The sequence below is a fragment of the Sturnus vulgaris genome, chromosome 10 (genome assembly GCF_052056855.1).
Source record: "Sturnus vulgaris isolate bStuVul1 chromosome 10, bStuVul1.hap1, whole genome shotgun sequence".
In the NCBI taxonomy this organism is placed as follows: domain Eukaryota; kingdom Metazoa; phylum Chordata; class Aves; order Passeriformes; family Sturnidae; genus Sturnus; species Sturnus vulgaris.
In genome coordinates, this window is record NC_142252.1 from 8,556,981 (window position 1) to 8,580,004 (window position 23,024).

The 23,024-nt window shown below is 44.2% G+C and overlaps 1 long non-coding RNA gene across 2 annotated transcripts; it reads right to left on the reverse strand.

Moving 5' to 3' along the window:
• Positions 1-1,896: 1,896 nt before the first annotated feature.
• On the reverse strand, positions 1,897-22,077 carry LOC148222630 (uncharacterized). Of its 2 annotated transcripts, XR_015805657.1 has the most exons (4): positions 21,885-22,077; positions 9,928-10,064; positions 2,906-3,056; positions 1,897-2,026 (listed from the first exon to the last, which is right to left on the reverse strand). It is a non-coding gene; the product is annotated as an uncharacterized LOC148222630 (long non-coding RNA). The 2 variants fall into 2 exon arrangements; XR_015805658.1 differs by lacking the exon at positions 9,928-10,064.
• Between the last annotated feature and the right edge of the window lie 947 nt (positions 22,078-23,024).

Below are 23,024 nucleotides of genomic sequence, written 5' to 3' on the forward strand. Positions count from 1 at the left end.
GATATTAAATTATGAAATGAGGCTTAAAATGTAAGAGAAATCTTTGGAAAAAATTAGTTGAAGGGAGAAGCATAACAGAGTAAATCCCAGCTCAATTAACCTGCAGGGAAGCAGAAATACAGAACCTGCTCCCAAAAGTAAATCCATATAAAAACTCCAGTATGTTTCCTGATTTTGACCCACCAAGCACATATATGAATTCCAGCGATTTATTTGCTTTAAAAAGCAGTAAATCCATAGGATTCAAAATATATGCTTCAGTTGTAATGAGACCAAATATATTTGGAATATGCACAAAATTTAAAATATATCTAAGTGCTTTGAGCAGCACTCAGTGTTTGCTGAATGAGAGCCCTTAACCATGATTTTTTAATTAGTATTGACAAAAACCTTAATACTAAGTTTATGTTGTTACATCTCACAGCTGCATAGACAGCCAGGGCTCAGAGACCGTGTATCAACTGCAACACCCAGACAGCATTAACTTGGAAACCAAACACAACTGCAGAGGCTTCTCTGTGCCAGTAGCATCAGACAAAACCAAACCAAACCAAACCAAACCAAACCAAATCAAACCAAACCAAACTTCTTTTTGTAATTATTCTAACCGAGTCCAACCAGTCCTTTTAAAAAACAATGACACTTCCAGAGAAGAGATCCAAAAAAAAACAAGCAAGCAAGCAAGCAAAAGATTTTCAGGTAGACAGATTATAAAACAAACCTGCAAATCTGATTGCTCTGTTGATCATTGAAAGCACCATCTACAAAGCTGCCCACAATCCACTGATAACTGTGGTATCTTCCCATGGCTATATTGCCTGTTAGCTTAAGACTACTCTGACCTACAGAGTAGCTGTTGAATTCATACTTTGCATTGTGCTGAAGTAAGTCTTAAATTCATAAAGCAACATGAATTTTAATAATGCTGAGCAAGTCTTGCCTGACATATCAGCTGCATTAGCTTAAAAGAGATGGATCACCAAATACCATAGTATATAACCACATGTGCAGAAAATTGTACACACCTGAAAGAGGTGGTTTGATCAGGTTTTTTAGGCAGAAAAGGAATGCAAAACAAAGCAAGCCAGGCTAAGTAGTTTTCTAAGTCCCTAAATTCTTACATAGCACAGACAAAAGTTCTGAGATGACCCTGTGCTTTAATGAGGTCTCTAAGTACTTGGGGTGCTGTAAATCATTCCTCTCCAAAACTTACTTTCAATTGCCATGTGAGTACAGAGGTCTTGCAAAGTAGTTGCCACTCCTATACATTTCTTCCTGCTTCATTTAGAGGCTACCAACATACTTTAAAGTAAAATGGAGCAGCTGTGATATAGAAACAATTCCAGCTGCAAAATAGCATCCTAGAAAGAACCAGGAGCGATTGTTTTGCTTGGTGACATCAGGTATATCCACCTTTTTGCACAGACAGAGAAAGCAGACATGACTGTAATTAGGAGCAAGTGTAGCACTTGCAGGGGACAGAAGTGGAGGATGTTAAATTAACCTTTCACAGACCAATGCTGACACATTCTAACTTTTTTTTTCCCTGCAATCTTGCCTCTCATTCATCACATTTCTGAGCATTCTCTACTGTGTCTAACCCAATGAAACTCAGGCTGGGACCAGCCGAATCTGCTATGAATAGTTTGTATTCCAGTAGAGCTGTTTGTGCAAGGATTAGATCTCATTATACCAGTCTGGGGGAACATACAAGCATTTTCTTCTGGTCTAACCAAGTTCAGGTTAAGAAACCTTTATATGTAAGTAAGAATCTGTCCCTCTGTTTCTTTCATCCTGGTTTGCAGTATTTAACAGCATCCTACTACAGTAGAGTGTAACTCCTCCTACAGAACAACTGGCAGAGCAGAAAAAAAAGCAGCTTCCACTGCACTTTTCTTACCAAGCTTTCCATAATCTTCCTGTAGACTTTCTTGTAGCAGTTCAGGGCAGTCAAAGTCTTGGTGGCCTCACTGCTGAATAACAGTAACTCTGTGACCATTCCATTAATGTTATATGAACAAAAGATCTGTAAGATATTTGCCAGTATTTGTTATCTAGAGGCATTCTGAACAGCCACCTTCACAGAAAATCATATCACAGAGACAAGAATGTTTCCTTGACCAATTGTTTGCTATTCTCTGGTGCAATCCTGAAATATTTTGAAGTGGCTTGCTTATTACTCAAGAAAGGAAAAAATGAGTAAATAAAAAAGGAAAGATCAGAATCAAAGGTTTTGCAGATGATGCAGTCGGCTGACATTCATGACCTCTTGTACTATTTAAAACCTAGACTGAAGGTGCAGAAGGAAAAGGCAGAGTGGCAGATAACTTGCACAACTGATGAAGGAAAGAGAAGTTTCCAAAACTGCAGTGCACACTTTTGCACTGACGTACTGGCAGTAGAGCATTAGTCAGGCAGACAGAGAGCTTCCATCTAAAGCAGGAATATTAGCATGCAGTGCCTGACTACATTGTCATTTGAAGCTGGGCAAGGCGGGCTTATTCTCTCCAGCAAGGCAGACTGATGCGTTCTCCCAAGAATCATGTCTTACAGAAAAATAACCATGAAATATTAATCATTTCCTATTTAGAGCTACAACTGTCACAAATGATGTAGCTCTCTCATGTACAGCCTCTTGCTGAAAAACTGCATGAGGAGCACAGCAAACCTCACCTGCTTCCCGGGCAGAGAACTGGACTGTGCAGCAGGAGCAGGGACAGTGCTGAGTCCTGTGGCCAAACCCAAACCAGCTCATCCCCTGCCCACTGCCAGTTCACCCTGCCTCCCTGCACCCTGTGCCACGTGTTTACAACCAAGGAGATGCTGCCAAAAGCTGCTGACAAGGCTCGGTACAAAGAGAGGCACAGGATTGCCCCACGCACCAGGCAGAGCTCCCATCCCTTACCAGCATCAACCACGGCACAGGAACAGCAGAGCACAGAGGGTGTGTGTATGGCACTGCTGAAAGATCATCCTGGAAGCTCCATGTGAGTCTGGAAGCTCTTCATTCAAGGCTCAGCCTCAGTGCCCCGTGACTTGCAAGGATTGTCATTCAGCTGAAACAGCAAATAATGAGAAATAATGTCTCTGAATAGCTGATAGGCAATCCAGAGCATGGAACCATTTGCATAAAACAGTCATTGTCATTTCACACACGCAGATCTCTGGCAGTCAAAACCTCACAGCAGATCATTCAGACACCGAGGGAAAGAAATTAAATCAGTTGTTTGCTACAAATAACTCATCCAGTTGTATCTGACATGACACTGCCTCATTACTAGAGACTGTCAGTGCTCTAAGGTATGACCTGTGCCCAGGATCTCAGGGCACCAAACCCTGTGTGACATCTGAAGACACATGCTTGGCTGCTACAGGCTGCTGCAAATGGGCCAGGAAGATCAAATTTTTCACAATGGGTCAGGGGGAAAAAGCACTCCCAAAATAAAGGTGATGTTTACTAGACAGAACTGAGTGATCTAGACCACAAGAAATTAATGTCTGTAATTGACTATTTGTAACTGGGACACTTTTGGGTTTGATGATAATTTTGTCTACTCTCAAATACACTTCAGTCACATATTTCGTGGATGTCTTCTGATCTTTCTCAATAACAATTATATCTTTTATTGGAAATAGAGCCTCCTTCTCACAGTACAGCATTTGTTACGTATGCCATTTCTTGAAACTATGTGATTCCGTAGCTCTTTTTCCCTCTTGATATAATGGAAATTGGTTTTGAGACAGAATCAAAACATCCAACTGTTACTCTGTTACCAGGAACTTTTTGGAGACAGAGAGGGAAACCATTTTAATGGAGCTGGCTTCAGTATCCACAAAAGGTTTCCAGACTTTCAGTTCCAGTAATGGTTGCAAAACATTTTCTTCAGCCATTGCATCCAAGTTCATCGGGCTAGAAAGCCTTGAAACACTTGCTAGGACAATTAGCAGTTGCTCTCTAGTGCTGGAAGGTAAATCAGAGCTGTTGAGCATCAACACTCACCCACAGCCCGGGCAAGGAGCTGGGACTGAATGGAGGTGATTAGCCTGTACATGGCTGTGGAGCCATGTCCTACTGCAGGGGCTCCATCAGCTCCCTTTGCCTCCCTGTCCTCACCTTCTCTCCCTGCAGAACAGAGAGCTTTCCCTGCCCATCACAGCTTGAACATCAGGCATTCAAGACTGAAAGGCCTCTTTAATATTAAAAAAAGGCATACAATTTTCAGCAGGTTTTTAGGGGGGTATGAAGGCAAACAACTCAAAGACAGAAAACTGCTCAAAATAAACCACAAGAAAAGAGAAATGTGACATAATAGCCCCTTGTATTGTGACTGAAACCAATCCTCTATGGCTTTGTACAGAAGTTACCTGCAAAAATTTCTGTGTTCTATAGCATTGTGGCATTAGAGTGGGCTCTAGCTCTGAAGCTCAATGAATTTAATACAATTTAAAATATAGTTGTCTACAGCCTAACTAAAGAACTTCTAATAATCTCATATCACAGGCTATCATCTTAAGCTATACCACTAAGACCCAGTGGTGAGAACAAAAAGGCCAGGTTCAGCTATTCAGAGCAGTGAATCTTTTTCTCCTGATGTGCCACGCAGTGAAAGGCACCAACACTGTAACAAATATTAAGAAATCTGTCACTTGCTATCATCCAGCTGGAAAGAACAAACTCCCCAGGGCTCACTGTTGACAGCACTGAAAGAAAGAGCCTCACCTGGAATCACACATTATTTCATCACAGGAAACGCTTCAGTGTGCAGCCCTTCCATTTCAGATATGGATGACAGGCTGTTTTCTGCACTAATTAAAGGATGTTAAAATGAAATCAGCCACTTCTTATTGCCTGTCTCATATTTTGTGTTCACAGGTGTGTTCAAGCACAGCTAGGGGTGGCTAAATATTAACCATGAACAACCAGAAAAAGAAAATCAATAATTTCTAGATAAGTTGCCTTTTATTTCCCCATTCTAGTGACTAGAATTTCATATGCCATTTTCTTATTTACAATTCACATGGCTGAAGCACCCCTGGAACTAATGAATAACCACATATTCAGATTTTCCCCCTAAACTAAAGAATTTATAGGAAATGGAGCACTGGATCCCTGTGGGCAGGTACATATGTATTTGCTGACAGCAAATCCATCCTGGAACTAACACAGCTCAGGGGATGCTGGGGCAGGGCTGACCTGGGTTCACCCCACCAGGGTGCACAGGCAGGCAGGGACAGGTCCCAGCATGTGCTCAGGTGTCACTGTCCCCATCACTCCCTCCCAGGGTGTTTGGGCTTTCTCTCTGCCACAATGCTCCTTTCCTGGAGCAGCACAGAAGGGACAGGACAGTGCTTTACAAACAGCCACGGCTTCACTGCCAGCCTAAGCCCCAGGTGCCCAGCGTGCTCACTCACTGTGGGGGAGCCAATTCAAGGTTGCCCAAGCCCACAGAAATATCTGAGCCCCTGCAGCACCCTCACCCTGAACCCCACACAGCCCCAGCACACTCCATGTGCAGTTACATTTCACTATTTAAGTATATTCAGCCTTTCCACAGACTAGGCTCTTCTACAGAGACAAAATCACACCATGCCCCGAAACCACACCAAACCTGAATCAGAACTGGTAGAAGAAATGCCAAGAATTCCCCAATGGCAGCCAGATTCATCCACACATATTGCTTTGCTGTGGCTCTACTGCCCACACAAATCCCAGCTAAAGTTTGTTCCTCCCAGAAGCATATTACGAAATTCTCAGCTCTGTGAACCCCCCCAGAAGCAGAGGTGAGAGCACAGAGACATTGAGGGTGCAGCCAGGGCAGAGCCCGTGGTGTGAGCACTCCTGCAGGGCCAGTGCAGACAGGAGCACAGAGAGCAGTATTGCCTCTCTCAGGGCTCAGCAGAGAGCTCAGGGCTCTGCTGCTCCAGCCCCAGGAGAGCCCCAGCAGAGCCCTGCTGTGCTGGCTGCTGCTCTGGAGCACACAGCTGACTGCTGGACTCTCCACACAAGCCCTGATGTTAAGGTTTCCCAGGCTGGTCTCTGCCCAGGAAGCCCCAGTTCGGGATCACTTGCTCAGAACCAAACCACCACAGCTGGCACGATTAAAGCCTGTGGAGGGAGACAGCAGGGTAATAATGGATGCTGTCCCCACTGTGTGACACACCAGCCAGCACAGCACAAGACAAATGTCTGCTGCCTCTGACAGGCGCCAGCCAAAATCGTATTTCAGACAAGTTGAATCCATCCATTCCAGTGAAACACTGACACATCCCAGCTTGGAAGCTCCATCTCCTTACTAACAACAGTGAAAGAAAACAGCTCAGATATCAGTCACACAAGTTTATTTTTGCTGTTGGCAAGTTTAGAAAGCGTGTTCAAAACAACATTAAATAATCTGCCTAACAATTCAGAAATATCTGCATTGTTGTGTGCCTCTGATGCAGCATTAATCTCCCTGGAGATGTCTCAGTGGCATGGACTCAACTCAAAAAGCAGCAGTGCAAAACCCCACATGGCACACAGTCAGCTTGTTTGTCACACGGGCTGCTCTCTGGAGCTGAAAGTCTGAAATGCATCAGGATAAGACATTTGGGAAACAAGATCACCAGCAGCCTCTGCATCTGCCTGATAGCAGCACACAGAATAAGGACAAATTAAGAAACACAGGGCCTGCATTTGGATATGTCACAGCAAAGGTTATCTTCGTGCCAACTTGTCACCTGGATTGACTCTAGTGCCTTGTAAGTCTCTGCTAAGGTCACAGAGTTACCCATCTGCAAACAAGAGAGAACACAATCTCAACACTCCCAGGTACAGAATGTCTCTGGCTCAGGTGGCTTTCCCTGTTGATGAAGCAGAGCCACGCAGGTGCTGGGGGTGCACACAGACCCATGTCCATGGCAGCTGCTCCCAGCCCTCACCTCCCCTCGGTTACCACATCTGAGGGTCAATAGTCACAGAAACTCATTGCTGCTGCTGGAGCTCCTCGAGGGGGAGAGGCGAAACCAAGAGTGTTTCTTGCTCCAGGGGAATTCTTGCCTTTATTACCAACGAAAATCACAGAGAGTGACCATTGCAATTTAAAATCCTCTATCTGTGCTTTAACCTCTGTTCCCATGGGGGACTTTTCCAGTGCTGCAATGGAACACCGTGTTGTTCTGCTGCTGTTGAGCAGCACACTGAACACTGGGAGCCATCCTAGTGAAGATAACACTGTCAGGACACCCCTCCAGCACTCTCTGTAGGCTGGAGTCAATGCTCTTTCCAGGCTGCTTCCAAAGAGGCCAAACGCAGGCAGCCCAGCCCACCCAAGGGGCTGTTTGACACTGGGAATTGCTCATCTTGCTCTGGCTGTCCACAGCTGCACTGACTCCACACTTCACATTAAGAGAGCTCAACCTGCATAAGGTGTACACCATCCAAAGTGATCACATTTTGAAAAAATCAACCCAAATTCTGGAACACATTAGTGACGCTGTGTGGAAAATGTCTGCTCTGTAGTATCTGCAGAAGGTGACACCAGGTAAAACCCAACCCGCCCACCACACCCATACATTCCTGCTTATCAGCTCATGCTGAATTTCAGGCATCATTCAGACAAGAGAACAGAATTTTTTTAGCCCATCAACACCAAAGATTAATTATATTTTTAATTAAAACGGCTGTTTTCAGACGGAAGTGTCCTTTATAATATCTCTGTTGTGCTGGAAAGGGATGAGAGGTGAGGAACTTCCTTAAGTGCTGTTGGTACTGAACTCTGCTTCAAGGTACCCCATGCAAGACTAATGCCAATGCATGGGCTCAGTCTTTAAATTCACCTGAAACTTTAGAAGTACCTGAGTTCATATGAAGAAATAGCAGCAGTGGCATTGACCACCATCAGTCCCAAAATAGTTTTAATCATTTCTTACTCCACCTTTACTGTAATTATATGAGCCTTCCTTTGCAATAATTACACGTCATACCATGGACAAATGGCTTTTGATTTAGTGATCTCCTTCAGTAACTAATGGTAACATTAAGACAGTTCTTCATAAAACATTAATGATTAATACATCAATGCATCTAATAGCTAAAGATATTAGAGTAGTTTCTTCGTATTCAATTATTTTCCAGAATGATGGCTCAGGAGGGCTTCCATAGCTTCCATTGGGAGTTCTGGGAAAGGGTTAATCATCCTTCACGAGTCGCTAAGCAACAGTGCTCTGCTCTCATGGCATGTTTTGCCAGCCAGAGCCTTGCAATGATGCAACCTCTCTGCATCTTATCCAGAGAGTTGGCTGAAAACTTGCCTGCCCAAATAGTGAACCCCTGGGCTGCTCACAGACTTAAATTTAGCTTCTGGTAGCTATTCGTTTTCAGATTGATTTATAGCATTTAATTTTCTGTTCCAAAGCATACATTGTAATTTAGTATGAGTTAAATTATGGAAAAGAGGTCTAACTAAAATGTGGCTATATAACTAAGAACAAAGAAGCCCTAATATTCAGCAATATTCAATATCCCACTAATAACTTCATGAGACATGTCAAATATAACAGATTTGCAAGAAATTTGCAGCAATTCAGAAGCCAGGTTCAGGCTTCAGGAATGGTGTCTTCTCTGTCCCAGAGGGAAAAGAGAGCTACAAGGAGGGTACAGGCAGCTTCAAGCAGCTGCACTGGAGGTGCAACCCAAACCACACCAAGACTATCAATCATCCAGAATTACTGAGGGCTGGTAACTCATAAATCAGTCTCATTTATTTATGTTTATCTGGTAATACATAGCTCATAAACACCTTAGTCAGAGGGGAAGATGCATCCTAAAATGAGCAAGACCAAAAATCCATGGACCTGGGAAATACATTTGAAAATTAGTTTTCAGGGACTCACTTCTGCACAGACTTGAGGAACATTTAAATTCACAAACGAATATCAAGATTTTGTTTCAGGCACAGCACATGTAAATCAAGCACCCCTTGCTCAGCCTCAGCCACTATCAGCAACCTCTGTGAAACAACACAAAATCTCTGTGCTGCCAGCATTCACTAGCAAAAACTACTAATCAGATTTAATGGAGCCAGGTTTTGCTTTGTTTCCTGCTAATTTCCTCGCTGCCTTATACAATACAGTCAGACCTGCTCGCAGTAATATCCTGCTCTGTTTGTTATGGGATGTATCATCTCACTGGGGCAAGGAAGGTCTCAGCCCCAGGTCCTGGCTGCTGCCACTGGATCTGAGCAGGAGTCAGGCACAGCCACAGGGCTGGGAAGGCAGCCAGCAGCCCTGCAGATGCTCTGACCCTCCTCTGGTCACTTCACTGATCACTGGATCTCAGCAAAGTAAAAAACCTCAAAGCTGTTCTGGACAACAGCTGGGTTGATAAATGAAAGTATCTGGAGAGGGTCAACAGCTCTCATGACCATGAACACTTTTACTTGGGAGCAGAAAAGATGTCTATGTAAAGCAGAGCTCTGAATAATGACTTTACCTTCTGGAAGGTTGCTCCAAGCAGGCTGGGAGGCTTTGGAAATACTGAAACTAAAGACAAGGTCTGTGTGAAGGAATGTTACATTATATTACCTTGCTACGTAATTAGTGCCTTAAGCAACCAAATCACAAGAAAAAGCATGAAAACCTATGGATCTGGGGAGCCTAACTTCACTGAGAAATAAATGATCCATCTAGCTTTATTTCAGTCTTAATGCTGATGCTGGAATTTATTCCCTGCATTTTGTAAAGACGTTGAAACAAGTGAGCATTTTTTATAAGAATAGTGTGTTAAGTTAGTTTTCATCTAAATTTCTTAAAACAGGAAGACTTCAATATTGATGAAGAACAAAAAAAACCTTTGAGTGAAGGAAGACAAACAGATCCTTTAAACACACACAAGTGTTTGTTTCAGAAAATTCTCTATTTTGTAATGAACAGGGTTGGCTTTTAAAATACCTTGCTCTCTTGCCATGTGTGGATGGATGATGTGAGGAGAGGCTGAGCAGGCTCACACCTGAGACCACATCAGCTTTTGGACTTGCAGCTGGACCAGGGAGTCTTGTGGGATGCAGTCACCATGGGCACTGGGAAACCTGGCAGAAAAGAGAAATGTGTGTGGAGCTGGCAGCATTTCTGGAAACAGAACCAGCAGATGAAAAAAAGAGCACAAAGAGCCAGAAGGAAACTCGAGAAGAGGAAAGCTGAGGGTCGCCCAAAGAGGCAGGGTGGAGGTGTTCCTGGTGGTTATTCCCCTCCTGCTCAGTCACAGGAGCTCAAAGGCACATAAATAAGGCTGGGCACTCTGTCAAGGTCCTTCCTTCACTGTACACTTGAACTTGGTGCTTGACTTGCAAGGCTGATGACATTTAAAATCCACGTCTGAGTTTGTTTCTGCTCTGGAAACTTGCCCAAGCTGTGAAAGAGAAATTCACCTCTAGCTCAGATGTGAACTCCTTTGAAGTCCTCGTGGCTTTTTCAGTCCCTTTTCAGCAATGACCTACCAGCCAAAGGAAATCTGTGCATTTTTAGGCCAGGCTTTCAAACACACTTGTTAAATCTCAGTAGTTCATGGTGTTTCAGAGGGGACAACAAGCTCCCACGTCTTTGAGTGAACTCCCTCCAGTTCCCTGAAGTTAGGTAGGACTCCAAGTGCCCAGGAATGCAGTCAGACTCTCTCAGGTAGTTCCAGCAGCAGGGATGGACAGTGACTCAGTGAAGAGAAGTGGAAGTGAGTCAAGAAGCAGCATTTCCCCTCACTGAGCCAGTGTCCCAGCTGAATCAGGGCCCCTGAACACCAAAGTGATTACATTGGATTTCTGCTGCTTTTTCTGAAAAGAGCTAATGAGATAAAGCTGGAGAGGAGAGATCTGAATGCCCCTCTTGGAAAGGCAAAGCTCCCCACATGCCACCAAGGCCACTCTGTCACACAGGAGTAAAGCACCCTGCAGCAGGGACCTTCACTGCTGGGGCTGCCTGCTTTTCTAACCATGTGAAGACAGAGCTGGAATGGGCCTCTGAAGGCTCCCTCCTGCACAACAGTATTAGAAACAATTAATTAATACCATCTAAATTACTTCTATAGGACCAGGAAATGCACACGGACACCCTGAAAAACAGGAAATCTCAAGTAATGCTCAAATGCATGAATAAGACATGCACTCCCCCACCCCCCACAGGCATGCTGTAATACAGTCAGACAAGAATCTGGGGCACAATCATTCCCTATATTTTGAAAAAAAACAAGCCAAACTGACAGCAGCATGCATTTACTTGGAAACAGCAAGATAGTGTTCCTGTGTGCCATTAATTCACCTGTATTTTTCTAGCCTCCCAGCCCACACTTCCCCATCCATCTCCTGTTTTAGTATCGAGATCAGATCTGGTTTAGCTCACATTTCCACAGAAGTCAGCAAGCCCTCACTCTGCTGGGGCAGGCAGCTCAGGATATATCAAACTCTTCTCGTGCAGTTGCTCCCAGCCATCTTTCACTGAAAACCTTCCCCAGGGGGGGACTGGGCTAACCTGTCACCTGTCAACTTACTTTAAAGGATGACTATTGAAAATAAAGAAAATTAGTTACTTATAATAAGTGCTGACTGGTTTTCTTGGGAAAAATATAATAATTTCTTCAGCAGCACTAAATTCTCATAACCCTACAATTCATTGCTATACTTATAGATCCATATATAGCTACATTTAATATTTATGTCTAGTCAGGCTCCATTTAGCCAGGGAAATGCCACTACATGGAAGAAAGCCATCTGTTCCAAAACAATCAGGTTGACCTTGTTTTGCAGTAGGCTGGATCTAAAAGGACACGTCTTTGTCACTCTGAGGAGACAAAGTGCCACACTCTCAAAATTCAGAGCAGCTTCACGGGGACACTCAGAATCCTGTCACAAAGCCTGGAAGGATGTGATGGGCAAGATCAGGCTGCTAGGGCAGGGGGTGCAACAGGTATTTCCATCTTCATGAGCATGGGCTGAGGGCAGGACAGGTCTGAGGATTCTGCTGGTGTGTCCCGAGGAGCAGGGAGCATTAATCACTGCACCAGGGTCTGAACTACTCTGCCTTTGGCAGCTGTGGGAACAGCTCGGAGCTGATGCACTGGAGCCATCTGATGTGCTGGCTTAGAGGGGACACAGAGCCCTCTGGAAATCCCACAGCGCTTGATCAAGGACGGAAGATGAAAGAGATACTTATTTCTGACCTTAATAGAAAAGAAACGCATCCCCTCAGGCATGGGAGAATAGGAACCTCTGTAAAGGTTTCAACTTTTAAAATTTAACTTTTGAAGCTATTCTTTTTCTTATGAAAGAAACAAAGAACAGAACTATCACAATCCCATCTCTGAGTGCTCAGTCAATAATTAACGATGACACACCTAACGAGCTCTGGCATTACAAGAACTCCCTGAAGCTTTGCTGTGTGAGAAAGGCACTGGCTGCAGCCCTGGGGGCCTGGCAGGTCCAAGGAGCCTGGATGAGCTGCCCCAAGCACCAACTGAGAGGCCAGAGGTGAGTCAAGAAACCTGATAATGTGACCAGCAAACAGCAGTGCCTTTTCCTACACAACCCTGTGATCCCTAAGGAGCAGCAGGCAGGCAGCAAGCCTGTGCTCAGATGAGAGGGCTGAGGGAGGGAACACCCACCCCCCAATGCCACGGGGCTCAGGCTTGGACACTGACACAAGACTGTGATTTATGCCAAAACCTACTGGACGATTTCTGGGTTGAGGAAAGATTCCTGAAGCCATCCTTTAATCCCAGTTTGTTTTGGTCCTTTGTGTTAGTCTTTCTCCAATTATTATTTTTCCAGACAAACTCACATTTTTGCTGAGTACAGAGAGCAAAAGATTAAATGGTTGGCTGAATCAGTCATTAAAAAAAAAACCCCAAAAAGCCTATACTTGCTTTGCAATTAAGGGAAAAAAATGTATCTGGAGAATAGTGAAAATTTTCAAACTTGTTTTTAAACCTTCCAGTCCTTCCCACAGAGAATGCTTCCAGTAATAGAAATGTCAGAGCAAAGGCCATCAGCTGTCCTCATCCACAAGGCAAGGACTCCAGGGGAGGGAGCTCAGAGGCTCCCAGGTGCTCAGGGTTACGTGCAGACCCAGGCTTTGGTGTCCCAGAGGATTTCTTGTTGCTGATGGCTTCTCAGTGTTGTAATACACCTCACATGGCCATTTTCTCTGGGTGGCTTTTAGCAGCCTCTTCACAATGTATTGCTTTCCTGCATCCACATCTTTCCAGAAATCCTTCTCTATTTTTAATATGATATTTGACTACACAATGCATCTGATCTCCCAGAGAACAATAGCTCCTCAGGAGGACCCTTTTTAATGAGCAACTAAAAATAGCATCTTCTGTAGAACCAACATTTGAGACAAAAAGTATTGATTTTCAGAAACTGTATTTGGTTTAGATTTTAACTGGGTTCCTCCTTTTGATTTTGTTTTATTCCCATACTTCCTAAGTTCTTGTTTGATTTCCCCTATTTTCAATATTCCTCAATTTTTTCCTGGCAGCCCTGCTCTGAGACCTTCATTATTGCATGTCATGCAACGTATGCTCCCTCTGCAAGCAACACAATTTGCTTTGCTGACCTTTTCCCCTGCTGTATAAATAACCACCCTAAGCTCTGATATTCAAACTGGGCTCTATCCCATATCCCAGGCTCTATGGCTTGTGATGCTGAAGAATCCAAATCTCACAATATCAGGAGTTAGTAGTAAAGCCAGGTATCCTTCTAATGTCATTTATTTATTAGAATCACATCTTTCAGCATGTAAGTTCCTCCAGGCCCTGAAATTAATAGGAATTTGAACACAGGAATCTCAAAGGCTCAGAAGGCAAACATGAAAAGTTCCAGAAGAGATGTGCCACAGGACCAAAGTTACAAATCCTCCATCCTCAGACACCCTTTTTCTCAGGTTGTGGTTCTGTGGGGAACACACAGAGCCACTTGGTTCGTGATCTCCAATTGCTTGTGACAGGGTATGTACAGAACCTCTCACTTCTGGCATCTGTAAATTGAGCTCTACCACTGCCAAAATCAATGCAAACCTCCTTTCCTCCTGATCACACCTTCCATGGGTTTGACAGCACTCCCTGCAATGATCTGGGAAGCTGCAATCCTCATACCAGAGCTGCTCTCCCCATCCTTCTGGCTCTGGTTTCCCCACCCAGGACTGCCCAGATTCTAATGACCCCTCCTGCTCCCCTCCATAAGGTGTCATGTATCATCTCTGCTGGGCCTTTGCTGTTACCCCTAAATCTCTCAATATTCACCCACTCTGCCACCCCAGCAGGAGGCCTGGCCCTGCTCAAGGAGCGAGGCCAGCTCTTCTGAAAGGGTCCACACTGGCCATCACCATCAGCAGACTGACAGGTGGGCTCTGGAAATCATCTCATCACAGAAATGGCAAATCACCAGCTATTGCAGTTCCAGGACAACTCTCTTCCACAGTGATGTTATCTGGTTTCACCTGCCAGGACTTTTTTTTTATCAATCAAGAATAACTCAGCTCATTGAAAAGCACGTGATAGGAAGCTGTAGAATTTGGGGTAATGTGGGTATGGAGGAGCTGATATGATCAGTTAAACTTTGTACAAATCAATTCAAGAGAGCAAGCCCACAGTAAATTGGCCACAGCGCTGAAAGATGAAAAAAATAGTTTTCAACTAATCATTTCAAAGTTTCTCTTTCAACAGCTGTAGTTAATTAGGTTCTGCCTATATATCCTCGGGCTTTCACAGGTCCATGAAAACAATGCCCAAAGACAGAAAGGTTTATCAGACTCAAATTGTTTTGTTGTGTGGGATTTCTTTCTCGTTATTCGTCTGACAGGCAGAACAACAATTTTCTCGTTACATTGTATAGATAATTAAAGTCAATGTTTTTAAGCAATCCTACAGTCCCAGCACTCCAACTGTGTAGGCAAAGCTAAATCGAATATTTTTTCAAGACCAAGCATCATCCTTCTGTCCTAAGGCAGCTTCAACTGACCACTTAGGGGATGGGATTTCTTTGGGAGTAAAACTGCCCATCTTATTCTTCCTCTGCCTAAAAGGCAGCAGCTCTTGTCCAAGACATTTAAAATTAGAGAGGAAGAGTTCAGCAGTGAAAAATTCACTATTTAGGAATTTATCCAGTTTTGACCTTGTCTGAAATAAAAGTCCTACTCACCCAAAACAGTATCTAATGAATTTTTTGATCATGGAATGTTGGCAGCTGAAGTTTAAAGCTCATCAGAACGAGTGCAACATCTCTTGTCATGATACTGATTTAGCAGCAGCTCTAAATGGTCCAGACACCCCCAGAAGATGTTTATGAACAGAGGAACTATCAGTGAACAAACCTGGGCAACTCTGCTTTCTTTGAGAATACACAAATTTAGGCTATGAGATACATACAGAAACCCAGCCTTCCAGTAAAATCCCTGTCTTGCCCTATCAAGGGCATTTGCTTCCCCAAGAACTCTCTTCTAGAAAACGTAAATATGGTTTAAGTGGTTGTAGATGATGGTCAGAGCTATATTGTATAAGCTTTACATGAAATTGTTAAGTCATGCCTATGCTTGACTGACACCAATGACTATCCAAAAGCTATTTACAGTGGTATCGACAGATCAGTGAGATCATTGTCTTCTTCCCTCACTTCCTAATACCTGGATTCTAGCAGATCCAGGTAAATCAACTGCGTCTTCATAATGAAAACAGAAATTTAATTATTCACAAGCATTCCCCTCGAGCTTTCTCTGGGCTTTTTGTGAATGATTAACAGAGCAGCTGCTCCAGACAGCACTCTCAATCCCTGCTTGCTGGCCTGTTAACAGCAGTGACTCATCAGCACATGACGTCAAAGCCTCCTCTCCTCTGAAATGGCAGGAAGGAGGTTTCATTAAAAAGATAAAAAAAGGTATCAACATAACAGCCTGAACTTCCTCCCAAACACAGGGGTTTGGTCAGAGGTCATCTCTGCTGCTGCCTGAGGAGCTACCCCCTGCCTGTGCACCCACAGCACCTTCGAAGGGTAAACTTCTCTGTTGACTACCAAGACCATAAACATACTTCTCCAGGCACACACTGATTTATCAGATACTGACTGAGAAATGGAAACAAGCCTCCCAGCCTTAGGCCTTCTGGTGAGCCCTGCTTGTGCACCCCACAGGAACCTCCCTGCTCGGCAGAGCTCAGCAGGGCAGTGAGTGCACACCCTCTCCTGGCCCTCCCGTGCTCACAGCAAGGTGGGAGGGCTGCCACCAGATGCTGACACAGCCCAAAGGAGCTGTTCACCAGCCCTTGAAATGCCCAAGTGATGCTGCCCAGAAACTCCTGATAAGGGTGCCCAAACAGACAGGAACAGAAGCATCAAAAAGTCTGGTGGTACCAAACTCCAGACCCTCTGTCCTCTGTGCCTCGCTAAGGTCATGTGAAAATGTGAAGACATGAAAAAAAGCATAAATAAACACAGCCCTGAATTTGTGAAACAAATGAGGATTGAAAGCCATGAAAGTTAAAAGCAGAAGTAGTAATCTAGAAAGGGGCTATTTCTACGTAGTTTAAACTCAGATTTTTACTTGAGACTGCAAGTCCTGTTAGATGGACTGCAGCATTTTACCCAGAAAACCTGAAAAGTGATGGAGAGGGGAACAAGCTGGGTAACTTGAGATTTAGCTCTTACATGGGATTAATTACTAACATCTGTGATATATATTTTCTCTGCTAGCTTTAGGCAGCACAGGCAAGCCCCAGCCTCCTCTGAGCCCAGGCAGCAGCTCTCACTCTCAGCGGGGAATGGCAGGGGCAGGGAATATATTTAGCTTGGATCCCGGCTGCCCGGAGGGCAGTATCACATCCAGTTCCTGAATCCTGACCCCCCCAGCATGGAAGCATAAATACTGCTGTTAGCTCCATCTCTTCACCTAAGTCAGATATTTAGGGAGTAAAGTGGAGATTTGGAAAGTGCATAGGGCAATGTGGGGTTTGTGCCAGACATGGAAAATGCTGCTGGAGTATGGCTGTGCTCTCACTCGAGCTCCTTCCCCCAGGCCTGCTCAGGCTACAGCCACAGTATGAAAGGCAAGGATGACTGAAATGATAGCCCAAACATATGCAACAGAAAAGGTGCAGAAAAAACTCACAGGCCAAGTGTTGCCATGACACCAGCCTCTGCCCAACACACTTTTCTATTTAAAAATAATCATCAAAATCAACACCACCTTTCTGTCATTTTGGTGTGAAATGGGTTTCCTGTCTGACCTTTTGGCTCTGTTAGCATTCTTAGCCTTGGCTCGGTTTAACTGCTTGCTTTTCTGTAGGGTCTCTGTTTACCTGCATTCCAAATCAGTTTTCTCAAATAGATCTGCAGCAGAGATGGAAAGTTCACAGCAAAAATGCCCTCTGGGTGTCCGAGTTAACTTTGGACAACAAACATGCTAAAATGTGAGTGAAAATACTCTTCTTGCTCATCTTTCTAGAACTGATTAGCAATGAAGTTTTCACAGTTTTTCATATGGCTCTTAATCTTGTATTTGGACCCTAAATAACATTCCAGTTTGGAAAAGCACCAAGCTGCCATCTGATCTAGTAGCACAAACACCCTGTGCAAAGCATCACAAACTGCAAAATTCACCTGAGCTAGGCTGAGCTCTGCAGTTACTCAGGGAGGAGAAATAGGAAATACAACACCAGAAATGTGGTCATTCTTCAAACAAGGCCTTCCAACAGACCTTGCATTCCTGGCAGAAGCACACACAGAAAGGAGACAAGAGGGAAAGGTCGTGGATGTGCCATCAGCAGGAGCTGAGGGCTGAGCAGAACACGGCTCCCCTGCTCTGCTGTGCCTGGAGACACGGAGCCCTGCCTTCCCTCTGTGGAAAGGCAGCTCAAAATGAGTAGAGAAAGAAGAGACAGAAAGTGAAGGACAGTTCATGCAAGACTAGACATCAGGAAAAGGAAAGGAAGGAAAACCAAACTGGAGAAAACAGGGAAGGTTTACAAAGAAAAAGGTGGTAAAAGAGAACGGGGGCAGCAGCGATGCACAAAGAGCAGGATGAATGAAAGCTGTGGATAACACCACCGAAAGTATCCCCCTCCAAACAGTGTGGAAACTGCACCTGAAGGCGCCCTGCTCAATGTTCCCCCTTGCAAAAGCCCCTCCTGCCCTGGGCTGGCTGGCCCTCTGTGCCCTGCCCCTGCAGGGATGCTGGAAGCAGGGCAGTCTGCCTCCCCCAGCTGGGACTGGGCACTTCTCTAATGCTCTTGGCTGCTATCCCTGACTAAGAGATTTCCTGCTTCCCCAACCTGTGCCAAGGGGAAGATGCGTGCCAGAGACCAGGAGCACCTCCCTCCTGCTCCTGGCTGGGATCACCTTGGAGCAGAAGGGGAGCAGTAAGTATTTTCACTTTTGACTTGTGCCACACTGTTACTGCTTGGCCTCACACACACAACCCTCAGCAGCTTCACAAAGTCACTTCTAGAAGAAATCCATTTGCTTTTCTGTTAGTTTTTCCTTTTACCAGAGTAATCTGCAAACATTTAGGGTCCCAGATTTTTCCCCTTTAGGAGAGAACTGGATGCTCCACTATGGCTATTATGACAACCTTCTTTGCACATGACACACAGGCTTCTCTGCCTGTTAATGCATGGCAGGACAAGCCAAACAACAGCAAACCCTTATATCTCACTGCCAGCCCCTCGATTCCTTCTGCTGTCCCAAAGGATTTCTCCTCTCCAAGCCAACACATCTTGGGACAGTGTTTGGGCACTTACCTCCTGTTCACCCTCTGTCAGAGACCAGCTGTCCATGTGTGCTCTGAGCCCTCCCCTCCACAGGCTGCAGCTGTGCCCAGCTGTGCTCCAGCACCACACAGGACAGCCAGACAGAAATCATCCCTTTTGAAATTCCTTCCTTCACTGTCTGCCTTCAAACCATACCCCATTTCATACTTTAAGTTTCCTGCCCTTCAGAAAAGCCCTGCCTGTTAGGGGTGAGCTCTTCTGCTGCTTCCCAGCTGGAAAATTACATGTGGAAACCTCACACCCACAGCCAGAACCTGTTAGAATTCTCATACCCACAGCCAGAGCCTGTTAGAATTTAAACCATCTTCATTTCTCATTAATTTTATCTTAAAACATGACTCCAGTGTTATAACAGTGAAAAGAACTCCTCTTTTCCTACACCTGGAAAGAAACAGCTCTTTCCTCAGTGCTGAGCCAGCCAGGAAGGGGGAATTTAAACTCAAAAATGCAGGTACCCCTTTAAAGCAGTCTGAGCTTTCTATCATGTTTGTAACAGGGTAGAAAGTATTTGCTGAATCCAGGCCTCATGCTCAACTGTTTTGTGCAGTCACAGAGTGTAAAAAAACAGAAGAAAGGTATTGTGCTCCTGATTTTCATTGGTTTAGTTGCTGTCACAGTCTAAACTGGCTTATACTGGGCAGTTAACTTGGCCAAATACGGGAGAAGCAGCCTGGCCTGGTAGACAGGCTTCCAGGGAACAGAGATAGGACAGAACTGGAGATAGACAAGGCTTTGATCCAATGAGACCCAGCCCAAGCTGCAGAGGCTGTTGGTCAGAGAGCTGAGCAGCCTGAACTTTCAACCAATCCGAAGTGCTTACCTGGGAACATTAAGAAAGGTATTCAAGGTGAAGTGAGAACAATAAAAGTGCTTTTTGTCACATGGATCAGAGAGTGCTGTGTCTCTGTCTCAGGCACAGTGCCAGTCAACGTTACAAGTTGCTATTTACATTTTCTGACCAACTACTCATCACCACAACTGAATACAGTCCAAGAGAATCAAGGTTAAAACCACTCAATAGCCCATACTAAAGGCACAGCCAGCCTTGTGCTTCACTGCTCCTGAGCATTACCTGGGAGCTGGACAGCAAAACAGAGAACCCCTGAAAGGGCTGCTGCAAGGAAATGAAATACAGGTTTTTCCTTTATCTGTGCCTGGTATCACAAGTAGTACTGGGCTTATTTTGCAATAAAGGAGCTGGCGTTAGGAAAAGCATTTCATCTCAAAGGGAGAGTTTTGTTTCAGGGCAGACTCTTCAGGAATGTTTTGAAATGTCCACCACAGGCTGATTGGAAGAAGTTACAAAAACATCACTCAGAATATAAGTGCAGCTGATCCTGCCTGTGACTGAAGGATGAACAAGATTTCTTGAGGTCTTAAGCTTTCCACTCTCGTACCAGACTTAAATATTGGAATATACATTATGACATAACCTTTTTGACAATTATTTTTATCATCCTTCAGACAAAACTGTCATACTAAATGTTGATATTTCCTCGTATTAACCCAAGCAGAATGAATCAATGTTTTACTACTGGATTTTAAAATAACTTATGATATTTCATTGCTCTCTGCAGTACCTTTTTGCCAGCAGAACATTCTTGTCATTGCCAACATAACAGTGTATCAGCTTTTGCCAAGCAAAAACTCATTATCCAAGTCAGTTTTCCCTCTGAGAAAAGAAGGACCACTTTGTCCTTGACAACAGACACTAGAAAAACCCTCCTTTGCCCCAGTGTAGCTGTCAGTTTACAAATCCAGCCAGCTCCTTGTTCATTTTCCCAGAATATTTCCTTCTTGCTGCATTGTCAGATTGTGCCTTCAGAGCTTTTATCCAGCATAATACTCACCTAGAACCCCACCCTAAGCCCTCTGGAGAAATAAAAAGATCCTTTCATCTGAAAGTTCTGTGAAGATGTTCCCCTGTGACTTGTCATTGTTGGCTCAGCTCAGCTAAGGCTGACTCCTCACTGTGAGCTAGCTCGGAGGACCCTGAAGTGTGATCTCCACCAGGCAGGGAGACTTGGAGCACCTGGTAATTTATTCAAGCAAGATCCTGGTCTAGAGGGCAGCTCAAATTCACAGCAAGCTGTAATGAATTTGTCATCCTGTGTAAACGAGGGATTCTACATTCAGCACTGCTTTTTTACAACAGACACACAAATTCATCTCTGCAGGAGAAAAACGTTCTACTGCCCATTGCAGAATCTGGTGTGTAATGATACATTTTGGGTTTGGAGCAGGAACTCTGGAAGAAAGAAGTTTCAGTGGGAATTCCAAAAGGAGATGGCAGAAGGGTGACATCAACTTTAAAACACCTTTTGTATATTCCCCTCGCCGTTCCTTTCAGCATTAGAGAATAATAATCTTACCACACCAATCAGGAATAATCAGATTTCTCCAAATGGTTGAGTCCACAGAAATGTCCCCTACCTCATATTCCTGGACTCTCTGAAACCTACAATAGCCAAAAGGCAAAAATTCTCAGCTAAACTGCTGCTGCCCCCTGGTCTATTGGGGCATTCCAGACCAGCCACAGGTTTGTCTTCAGTTTGTGGTTTCCACAAAAGTTCAATACATTTTGCAACTGGGAGTGCAAGTAACATGCTATTTATTTTTAGTCAGCCAAAGGATTAGCTTTGAACTATTTTCTTTGAACAAAACCACGTGGTTTTAAGAGCTGCTGAATAAGTAAATAAAAAGAGAAGGTTAAGTGAACTAGACAACAGAATTTGAAGTAACTAAAATTCATGGTATTGTATACTGCTGGTCTTGCTTAGGGTTTGCTGAACACTAATTTCAAGAATAGCTTCTTCCTTTTCCCTCAGCCTGTCTCATTAATCATGTTCCAAGGCAACATGTTTCCATGACAGCAAACATTAACTCTCTTGCAGCACAGCCTGTTATTTCTGCTATAAACACAAAGCTTTCACTACTATACTGTAACCCAGCCCAGCTACCTTCATGAAAAAGATCCCTGAAATACGCTAACAGACATTTAAATCAACAGCTCTTTTTCATTTGTACTGTGATCCTGCTAAAGAACACACACACACTACTGAATTCAGCAGGAATGTCATCAGCTCCCCCAGAAAGACACTGGTACCTGCTCTGAGCTCACGAGTCCTGCCAGCCCTCTAAATCAGAAATACAGTGATGCAGGATGATGATGCAGACTCCATGCTCGTAAAGACACTGGATAAAGTTAATGAAAACCCCACCACATGGATCAGCTGCACAACTGAGACCTTTGGGTTTAGTCATCTCGGCTGGGTGAGAGCAGCATCCCCCTCATACAGGAGCTGTGCTGACAGAAATACCTTCGGACGCACTTTGAGTGGAACAGAACGTCATGGACGGGCAGGGAGGGGAGTTCTCTCTCTCTGTGAGCTGCTTTGTTATTTTGAGGGGACTGAACATCTCTGAGTATCTTTGAAAGCCCCACTCATACTCTGATCTTCCCTTATAAGCCAGCCCCTCCCAACACCACACATATTAGCTCTGCATGCTCCATTACTTCAATGCAGCACAGTGCTAAGCAGAGGATAAAAAACGTGCTCTCTACTGAAAGGACTGTGAAATAAAGGAATAAATAGGAATTCGTTCTTTTATAAGTATAACATGATTCTGTCAAAGCAAAGTTCAGATGCAGCATCACACCTAAACTTTACCGTGAGTTTCCCAAGTGAGGTTTCTGAAAGGACAGGTGAGTTGCAGGAGCAGCAGGGGAAGGTGTTGAAGAGTTTCAGTGGCTCTTGGTAAAACAAAAGCTGATAGGACACAACCCAAAGGTCAGTTTTCTTAAATTATTTGTAAGGATTTACACCTTATAATAAACACTCAGAAATTCACAATGAAAGAAGAAAAAAAAATTATAGGAGTTCGTGAATCCTGTGCAATGCTGCTTCTCTTGCCTCTCACTCACGACGATTTGTCACATTTCTATTACTTTTGACATGATTACACTTATTTTTATCCCAGTCTAATGTTTGTCTCTTTTGCCATGGTATGTTCAGAGGTGTCTCAACTCATGTGTTGCAAACAGTGGCACGACAGAAAAGCAGCTCTGTCCCAACCACTGAGCAGCAAGATCACACCAAGAATCCTCCAGGAAGAGATGCTCACATGAAAATCAAGCAGCTTTTTATTACGTGCAGCTGGTAAGAGTAAGGAAGGAAATCTGGGCTAGCAGCATGACCGTGATTAATGGTTATATTAGTAAATGCAATTTTGCAAACTAGGACAT